The sequence below is a fragment of the Amblyomma maculatum genome, chromosome 1 (genome assembly GCF_055883805.1).
Source record: "Amblyomma maculatum isolate TAMU_Amacu chromosome 1, ASM5588380v1, whole genome shotgun sequence".
Lineage (NCBI taxonomy): Eukaryota > Metazoa > Arthropoda > Arachnida > Ixodida > Ixodidae > Amblyomma > Amblyomma maculatum.
In genome coordinates, this window is record NC_139344.1 from 260,089,960 (window position 1) to 260,100,426 (window position 10,467).

The 10,467-nt window shown below is 44.7% G+C and overlaps 1 long non-coding RNA gene across 1 annotated transcript; it reads right to left on the bottom strand.

The window, feature by feature from the left end:
* Positions 1 to 9,085: 9,085 nt before the first annotated feature.
* Positions 9,086 to 10,109, bottom strand: LOC146206356 (uncharacterized). The gene is made up of 3 exons (XR_014703259.1): positions 9,859 to 10,109; positions 9,687 to 9,789; positions 9,086 to 9,179 (listed from the first exon to the last, which is right to left on the bottom strand). It is a non-coding gene; the product is annotated as an uncharacterized LOC146206356 (long non-coding RNA).
* Between the last annotated feature and the right edge of the window lie 358 nt (positions 10,110 to 10,467).

Sequence of the window (10,467 nt, forward strand, 5' to 3'; positions counted from 1 at the left end):
TGCAGAAAATCTGGCGTTTTCGGCGTTCTGAGCGAAAAACCATGAGCATACACCTGGAAGCTGGTAGTCGGCACTAACATGGCCGGGCACTGATTGGTCGTCGGGTTGTGTGACATCATGAGACCACGTGACATAGCGCTCGGATAGCGCCTTCAGGATGGGAGGGTGAGATCGAACCCTACGTGATTCCCGGGTCCCTGGACTGCTAGACTACTCATAGGCCACGCGTGCCCGTTCGGACGGCTTGCTCCAGCGGGAGTTTGTGTGGTGCGGTATCGCGGTATCTCACATAGTGCGGTGGCTTACGCCCATATGCCTGTGAGAGATACTAGCGGAACAAATTTTCGTATCAATGATTAAGCGAGAAGCAAAGAGTGTGCTCCGCGAAAGGGGATCCGCAGACGGGACTCACTAATGTTTTCGATTATGTTAGGTGAATGATGTTACAAGCGCTGACGTCATCACTGCATTGATCAATCAGAAAATTTCTTTGTGACCCCAGAATTTTTGGCGACTTGGGTTTGGTCTGTGGGGTTAACGTCCCAAGGCGACTCAGGCTATGAGAGACACCATAGAGAAGGGCTCCAGAAATTTCGACCACCTTAGGTTCTTTAACGTGCACTGTCATCGTGCGGTGCACGGGATATTGCGTTAATTATGACCCAATGTTTCAAGTTGGTTTCCAGCGTACGAGCGCACCTGAGGTAACATATCTCCACGTTGATCTGAATTCGACCACTCCCATGGCCACCACCAACTTTAGCGACTGTTACGGGCACTAAAAATAAGGATTCATATTTTTTTAGCCCGGAAAAAAAAATCGAGAACAAGAAAGGAAGCAAAAGACAAAGTGTCCTGACTCCTGTTTTTGTTTGTTTCACCCTGCAAAAAAAAAAGGCATGATTCCCTCAGAAGTGGAAATTTTAAGGTCAGTCCGTTCGAAGACAGACCCCGCGTAGGAAGCGCCTTCTATTCTCTAAGAGTTCACGAGAGATCCACTCACATTGCAACAATCTATCTGTAATGTCAATAAAAGAAGCTCTTTAATGTTTAGCGATAGCTGTACAGGGGCTTCGAGTGGCGACAAAACAGCAGTTCAGCTTTCTTGAACCTCTTGGCAGGGTCGGTTTTCTCAGTGACGGCCCGCTTCTTGCGAAGCGCCAGTGGTCGTTGTAGCGTCCAGAACCCGGTTCCGTCTGCGGTTAATACGTGCCCCGCGATGCTGAAGCCAAGCGTGCACCGCAGCTGCTGGAGGGTTTGCTCGCGCCGGTCCGTGGTAAGGCGGCCTGCACTACTACCTTGGGCTGCGGGAGCTACCCGTGGTTCGCCAGGTACTATTCAAATTTCGCGCAGAAACTCCATCATATGTTGTTCCTGCCCGCCCCGGTAAGCACCTTCATCTAGCGAGGGAGCCATCTTGACGCGCAATTTGCGGGGCAGTTCTCAACCGTAGATATGTGGCCTTGCATTTTCTTCTGCTCCTTCTTGCCCCAGAGAAAAAAGATCGGAACTGTATTCTATTGACGGCATGCACAAAGAGGTAAGCTAGAGGGACAAATAAAAGGTTACTGATTAAGCTAGTAGTGAAGTCAATGGATTCGAACGAGGATCCTTAAGGGGAGCCGGTAAACGGGAGCCATTGAAGCTTTCGCGTCATAAACGTAACGATAGATACAGATGGAGTTGAAGTGCCTCTGCATCTTTTTTAACGAGATATCGCTATATATATCCTCGTTATGCAGTGAATCCTTCGTTTTCGGTGTTGTGAGCGCAAAGTCACGAGCATTACTCTGGAAGGTGGTAGGCGGCCGCAGGTCACAAGGCCGGGCACTGACTGGTCGACGGCATGTGTGACGTCACGAGACAACGTGACATGGGTGTAAATGAGTTAGCAGAAGTAGCCGTAATTAATTCGTCCGCATGCACTGGATGCCTTCCATGTCTTACTTGCACGCGAACGAAGCTACTGAGGATGCACAGCCTTCATAAAAAACTACCAGGAACACCGCGGCATTTGCACAACAATAAATCCGGTACCAAATGAACGCGAATGTGCAGCGTCACTAAAAAGTGCGTTACCATTATTTAAGACAACGCATTTTCATAGCATAGTCATAGCAACTATGTATATTTTTGTAAGAGTATGCTTTCTATATATTTACAAGATGCGCAACTGTAACACATCAAAGCATTTGCACCTGCTGACTGGAGAAAGTTAATTTATCCATCACTGGAAGAGTCGTTAGGAAGAAATGGAACGAAGTTGCTTAGATTCTGTTTTAATGGACTATTAATTAAAGCAAACATGGTCGTATGTCGATGCCTGGAAATTATTAGTTATGGTACGGATAATAAAACGATTGATAAAACATCGCCGGATAGAGCATTAAATATCTTTCCTTTTGAAAGACAACACATTTATTTGGTGTATACGTACGGCATTACTGTGATCAATCCTTCAATCTGTTAAAACGCAAATACAAGTTTAACTTACATCTGAACAAAACAATGTATTGCCATTGGGACTACATACGAACTATGGGCAAAGATGCTGGGTTCTATGTTTACCCTCTGCTTTGTAATCTGGCATCTGATGAATTGCCAGTAAAGAATGCCGGCATCGATGAAAATACATATATTTCGGCCATGCGTCATCTCTTACAGTTCTTGCGTTACCTCGTCTTACCTCGTCTAATATGAATACGACATGCACAGTGCCACGCAATAACGTTTGCAGTATGTTTCTTGTTATAATTGATCCTGGTGGTATTGGGAAAATATTAGATTCATTAACAATTTCTTTATCGTGTGGCGTCGACGGTATTAATTCAAAGTTCTTAAACAAACTAAGATATACTCATCCCTTTATTTAGCAAAAAGCTTTCAGCAGTCATTGCAGAATGAAACGCTGCCCTCGGACTGGAAAATAGGAAAGGTGGTTCCCTTACACAAATCAGGTAACAGATATTCACCTTTGAAGTACAGACCCTTTCACTAATAAGCATTCCCTTCAAACTAATGGAACATATTTTGTATTCTAACATATTCAACTTCCTGGAATCAAACTAATTTTTTTCTTCTGCCCAGTATGGTTTCCGGCGAACTCTTGGACACACAACTCCTTCTTTTCACACATTCCCTGCACGTAATTATCGATAAAAATTCACAGGTCGACTGCATATTTCTAGATTCTGCAAAGGCATTTGATAAGGTAAGCCACAAACAACTCATGCTTAAGCTTTCTGCTCTAAACCTAGATCATAATATTGTAGCCTGGCTTGAATGCTTTCTTGCTAATCGTTCACAATATGTACCGCTTAATTAGTACGATTCCCTTTTAACTGAAGTAACATCAGGTGTCCCCCAAGGTTCTATGCTAGGCCCACTTCTTTTTTTGATATACATCAATGACTTGCCTAATTGCGTTTCTTCTAACATACGCTTATACGCGGATGACTGTGTTTCATATCACGAAATTTGCACCGAAGACGACAAACACTGCCTTCAGACTGATCTCAATAACATTTCTCTGTGCTGTAAAAAATGACAACTTCAACTAAACCCTCGCAAGTGCGCTTTAATGAGAGTTTCCAGACAATATATTACCACCTCCGCTTACGCTTTGCATAATATTCCGATTGCATCTGTAACACCATACCGGTAAGTTGGGTGTACTCATCTGTTCGTAACCAACCTGGAAACCGCATATCGAACTAATTATTAGCAGCGCTAACCGCACGCTAGGATATCTACGTCGTAACTTCATCAAATCCCCTGTCTCTTTAAAATTACTACTTTATAAAAAACTTGTTCTTCCTAAATTAGAATGTGCCGCCCCCCTTTGGGACCCTCATCTCGTCTCGCCTTGCACTTAACTTGTTCAAAATAATGCTGTTCGTTTTATACTTTCTAACTTTAACCGGACCGCGAGTGTCACACCTATGAAATTTAATCTTTCCTTACCGTCTCTCGCACAACGTAGAAAATGTTTACGCCTATGCTTTTTTCATAAAATTTATCATCACCAGTTACTACCCCCTCTTTTTATAACTACACCCCCCTATCGCTCGTCTCGTGTCGACCATCAACATAAGACTGGATCTATTTTTTGCCGTACTGACACCTTTTTGCATTCTTTCATTCCTCGCACATCGAAAGAGTGGAACCACCTTCCCGCTGCTGTGGCTTGTATACGGGATTATGCTGCCTATCGTCAGTCTCTGATGACGACGCTTTTATCTGATGCGAATTGTTAGTTTCTTTGTGCTTTGTTATTTTCTTCGTTTTTTATTATTTTTTTTTCTGCTATGTTTTCTCAGTTTCTTGCGTTGCATTTGTTACAGTCGTTGTTTCTGTACTTTTCTTTTTCGGTATTTCCTTGACAGCTTCGCATACTGTATGTTGATACATTTTAACTATGTTGTTGTGCCGCCTTTAACAACAACAACAAAATTCTTGCGTTGTTTGCTTGCCCACTCCCCTCTGTAATGCCTCGGCGCTTGAGGGTATCGAAAATAAATAAATAAATAAATAAATCTGAATGCAGTTTCTACCTGCGATTTATATCAAGCAGTTTAAAGTCGCCGTTTTGCCTCTTTTTTCTTAATGGTAGCCTTTGTTGGTGCAAGTCATTTTACGGATGAATAGATCCGTAGAAGAACGGCTGATTGGGCGAGTTGGTGAACCATGATGGACTGTAATATAAGTGCGCAACAAAAAAGTGACAAAGAGGAGAAGTGCAGACTCGCCGGTGACCATTTATGCGTTCAACGAAACGCTGGTTATGTTCGATGCAACGCTCGGCAGCTCGCACCGCCCGAGCCGAAACGCATAGCCACCGTCGTTCGCCACTGTTTGACGTCACAAAGCGACTCAGGCTATGAGAGATGCCGTAGTGGAGGGCTCCGGAAATTTCTGACCACCTGGGGTTTTTCAACGTGCAATGACATCGCACATCACGTGAGCGCCTAGCTTTTACGATCCCGCGTCTTTAGGCACAGTATTCAAGCGCCCTATACCACTGTGCCACCCAGAAGGATGACAGCCGTATGTAGCTAGAGAATCGCAATGCACTGAAAGATTATTGACACAGCTGCTCAAGCAGCCTAAATTATATAAAGTAAACACTTATAGCGCGTTTTCTAATGTGGTATTCAGAGTGCGCTCTTAACTACCACCTTCCGTTACAGTCTCCCCTCTGTGCTAGCCGCGAATTGCCAGAAATTAACGTGGTAATCTATTTTTGAGTATATTGAGCACACTATGGGTGTCTTCGACAGCGTGACAGTGAACGCTGTCAGTCTCTTACTATGCGCATTGTAATTTAGTCCCAGCCGGTCTCGAGGAGAGCGTGCGCTCTTTCCTACGGCCTTCTCAATCGCCGTGGAGCAATGCATTAAAGGGGTCATGACAGCTAACATTTGAGCATAAATTCATTATTGCATTCACTCCACACACGTTAATTATAAATCCTCTAAATCTGAGCTCATTCGGTGCCGTAGATATATTAAAAATATGTTTATTATTGATATCGAAATGAGCTTTCTGGTCTGGCAACCATTAGCCAATACAGGGCATTTTTTTTTAACCTACACCAGCTACACTAGTGTAGCAAAAAACCATTGGATGTATAGACAAGCGTAATGTTTGAAAATAAAGGTGTCGCTGCGATCGGCAGCGACATGGGGTGTAGGCAAAACACAGCGTGACTGCGCCAAGCGACGCTGCCTTCGAAACCAGTTCGCGCGTGCTAATATTTTGTTCACTTCTGCGTAGAAATAGTTTGATTTATGCCTGGAGAGTAGTTCAGCACTTTATCAGCCGATTACTGCAGGAATTACCTGGCGAAGAGAGCTGCATTGGCTTCTTTCTCCGTGGCCTGAACAGCGCGCGGCTACGGTACGTAGGCGACTGCAGTGAGTGATTAAATTAAATCACTCACTGCAGTCGCAGTTAAATCACTCACTGCACTAAAGATAAGAAAGACTAATAGTCAACACTGTTCAACTTCCGGGCCTATTCCTAGCGCATGCAAGGAGGACAACGACATATGAATGACTGGAAGTGTGCTTTTCATATGACGTACGACTCTTTTGACTGGCTTTCTGCTGTTTCAAGCACTTTAACTCTAAACAACAATATTATCGGCAACTATTGTGAACTAGAAATCACATATCTAGCTCACTTTACCGGCAACTTAAGTCATAGAATTTCATATTTATTAAGAACTCAATCTTAGTTCTTTGTAACATATTCGCCTAGTGCGCTGCGAACTTGTTTTAGCCTGACGTCTAACGCTGTCTCATCTTACAGACGTAGCCAAGGTCATTCACAGGTTAATATACACATGAAGGCCCGTAAGAATGCTCTCATTTTGTTCTCTTTGCTCTATAGGAGACGCGCATGAGCGCAGATGCAGCGTTCTCCACGATCGTTTGGAACGAAATTTGCGCAATCTCCTGACCTTTTTTAAATATACTTCGAAATTTTTATTCAAAGGCGCGTCATCTTATTCTGCTTATTTGAACCCCTCGTAGCCGATTCCACTTTGGAACATTAAACTTCACGTATCATATATACTTTAATATCCTGCTCGATACGTTGGATATTTAATTCGTTCAGAAAGAAAATTTAAGAATATGAGAAATAACGCTGCGTGGCTGCCCGGATCCTAACAATGTTTACTCGCTTTCTAGAACCGGTGATAAAGAATCACTCGTTCAAACTCGTGAAAGTAAAAAAATTAAAGAGGTGAAAAGCTTCACAAGTTCGGGTCTGTAATTTTCTGTGTGAACGTATGCACGGGCAGTACCGCAGGTGAATGGAACTCACATTGCAACTTCCCTGCGGGATCATACGGACATGGAATATCGCGTCTAAACAATTGTTATGACTTGATAGTATACAACAAAACGGGCACGAGCTGCAAGCGTTTGTTCTTGCGCTATTCGTCGTGCCGCCGAAAAGCTATAACGATAATTAAGGGTTAAACGGACTGACCTATAGTTTCAGTGCAGAACTGCAACGCACGTTAGCCGCGAAGGCAATCCGTCACCGAAGAGTCTACTTGTCGCGCTCAACGCCGCTGCCCTTCGCTCTCATCTTTATGCGACCGCAAGAAACATGTTGAAACAAGTGCCATTTTGTTTTTTGTGCCTCATAGTGCAATCAACCGCACTACAGCTTGTAGAAATATTGGGAATTATGCCCGAAAACCCGGCAAGCGCCGCGCATCCAATGCAGACGGCCCGCGCTTTTGCCTACACCACGAAAGTCACTGCTGTCACCAGCGCCGCCGCATCTCCACTGACGTCAGGGGCTGACGCTTGTCTATTAGCCCCGAGAAGTTTGAGTGGCGCCCTCTGGCGGTCAGCCCGACGTGACGTCACGGCAAGGACTGCCTGCGCCGATCGCTCTGGCTTCTCCGGGTTGCCGCGTAGCTTCGAGTCTGCGGCCTCGATTGTTCTCATAACAACAGCGTTATGAACAACGCAGACAGCACCGATTGGGTGTCAGGAAAAAAAGAAAGTGTTTAATCATGATTTCTCTTGCTTTCAAAACACGAAACATGGGCTCGTCGCGGTGAGCGCAAGTCTCGCGTGTGCCCGAGCGCTCGCCGCGACGGGCGCAGCTGGTGCCGTCGTCGTGGCAGGAGCCTTTCGTGCGTCGTCCCTTGAAACTGATGATGTGCGTGGAGTCACTTCTTCATGATTGTATTACGAATGTTATCCAACCATGAAGATAGGTCTATATGCCTGCGACGCGATAAATTTGTACCGTTTTGCTGTGGACGTTGCTTAGAGCGCGCGTTATGGACTGCGCGCTGTGAAATTTGTGCACGGATTTTTATTTAAAAGAGGCTACTGGTTAAAACTTTATTAGAATTATCTTACTTGTCGAGCATTTTTGAGAAGCAATTACGCATGATTTGCCAAGAGGAACGTGCATTTTGATTGCCAGAAATATGAGTTATTAACCGTGTCGTAAACATTTCCGTCATTCCGTTCGTCTCTGCCTATTGCGCCGCAGCCGTGCGCGCATGGGATGTCTTGGGGGCACTGCTAATTCGCAAATTTCTTTCCAGTCTCCCTTTCACTGAGGAGCATAAATTCCTATGCGAACAAAGCATGCGAAACACGTCGCTGCCTTAGTGAAGCAGAGAAACCACTTTCATCAATGATTTTTGCAACCGTTATTAGCTGTTTTTGCTTGAAGATGTCATTCGCGCTGAGCTGAATCCTAGCATCCTTGAAAAGCTTCTGAACCTTCACGGTAACCCCTGAAAAGAAAAAAGCGCAAGCTCTGTCAAAAAAAAAAAAAAAAATCAGCTGCAGGTGAAACAGGCAAACAGTGTATAAAACTGTATTACATACCTTCAGAACTTCCTGTGCGTTGGTTAGCGCTGTGTGCTGGTCCTTGAGAAAAAAAAATAACGACAGAATTATGCCATTTAAACCATGCACTCTTTACAGATACAGAGATATCACTAAATTTCCGTCACGCATTGAAAACTTTTTCGTTTTGTTTAATACTACAAACAGCTCATTGAATCCATATGTGAAGAGGATGAAAAATGGGTCTTGTTTAAACAGGCCAGTCCTTCTCTGTTCTTAGGGTAGCATTATGCTGAGAGTGATAAGGTTGAAATGCAGTATTTTCATGTGCATTTGGTGACGTGGCTAGATAAAGGAATATTCCTCGTGTATCTACGGATGACTTGTGGTTTCCTCACTTCATTTTCATGTTGTAACAAGCTCTCCACTCGAATTTACTGCAGTAATATAGAGATTGTTTAAGGTATTAATTGTTTGTTTTGATCAGCAGTAGTGGTGAGGAAGCAAAAGCCGATAATTTATCACGATTCTAGCTTATTCATGTATTTCAGTTTCATGGTCAGAACTAAAGAAAGTACGGGATATATAAATGTTTTTCTTTTTCCTGAATGCTTGATAAAAATCATTCACGTCAATGTGAATCATCACAAAGGAACAGTGGCCGCATAGCGTATCCATAGGTAAACATACCGTCTCAATCTATAACTTCCACCTCCTTTTCTAGTTGTGCAGCATCGCCCATGGAAACGGTGCTCGAATTTTCACTACTGTCCCCATTCTTGTGTGTTGTCAAAGCCTCTGCGTTTGCGCAGAACTGGTACGACTTTGCGGGAACGCCTCTTTCACCTGGAATCAGATAGAGTGATTCAGGCTACAACCTCAAAAAACGCTGAAACAAGGCCTTAACGAAGTTTGGGCATTATTTCAGAAAAGCGCACAGCAGCTGCACATCACGTACACTTTAAAGCCACGCTTGTTGCATAGCACACAAGTCTGAGATGTAGCTAAGGCAGGGCTTCACGGAGCCCGGAAAAAAAAAAGAAACATTCCCATCATAACCCTTAAGTGCTGTTTTTAGGGACGCATTGCATTGAATCTGGGCCCGGGTCTTGGAAAATTTGGAAAATATCAGCATTCAAACAAAAAGACCAGCACAGCTGTGCGGACTGTGTCAAATTTCGCGGCATGAATGAACACGGGAACACCACTGCCGTGAGATACATATTAAACAAAAACTTAAGCAGGGTCCCAGTTGATTCAGCTTGGACATTCCGCTACTGAGCAAAATATCTGAGCACCCACTGACACAAAGATCGAGGACACGAAAGTTTGAGCAATGGCTGATTTACTTACGCCGCCGCTTCGTCGATCCCGGGAGCGAACGCCTTGCATCGCTAGGACGCACGGGAAGGTTGACGGATGGAACAGCGTCTGGCAATAGCTTTGTTCTTGTACACTGATAATTAAAAAAAAATAGACTAGTTGACAAACAGCCCGCAAAAGCGTCGCTACACGTACAGCTCACCTAGTATCTTGTACACCGGCTACACAGCCTTCCTTTTTGAAGTGCTTACTGCACATATAGTGGCAATGCCGACGGTTGCTTCCCCGTTCTTTATCAATCTAACCTCCTTCAATTTGAACAACTTTGGGTAAAGTGGAAGCTTACACCGGCTTTCTTCCGTGATTTTCACTGCGCACTGAACAATAAGTCACCATGATTATTCGCGGGCGAAAATGAACGAAACGAGCCGGTATCGGCCGGGAGGAGCAGCAGCCCGGCTGGCGGAGTCCTTGCCGTGACGTCAGACTGCGGCGATCGCAGCGGCGCCAGTGTTCGCTCTCGGGGCTAATAGACCTCCTTCACTCCGGCTACGTCACGAAAATGCGGTGGCGCTGTCGTCGTTAGTGACTTTCGCGTGGTAGGCAAAAACACGCTTCAGTCGCTTTGCCTACCGTGATTGTGTGATGGCTTGCTGCTGCCGGGGAATGCAGAGCACCATGCCGACTAATCGCGTCGCTATGACATGTGTTGAAAGACACACAAGAGGAAGTTTAGTAAGCTTGCATAGGTTTCTTGCCGACAATGGTCGCCGTAAACAGTGGTGGGCCGCCGCGGTGAAGCGCCAGGGCT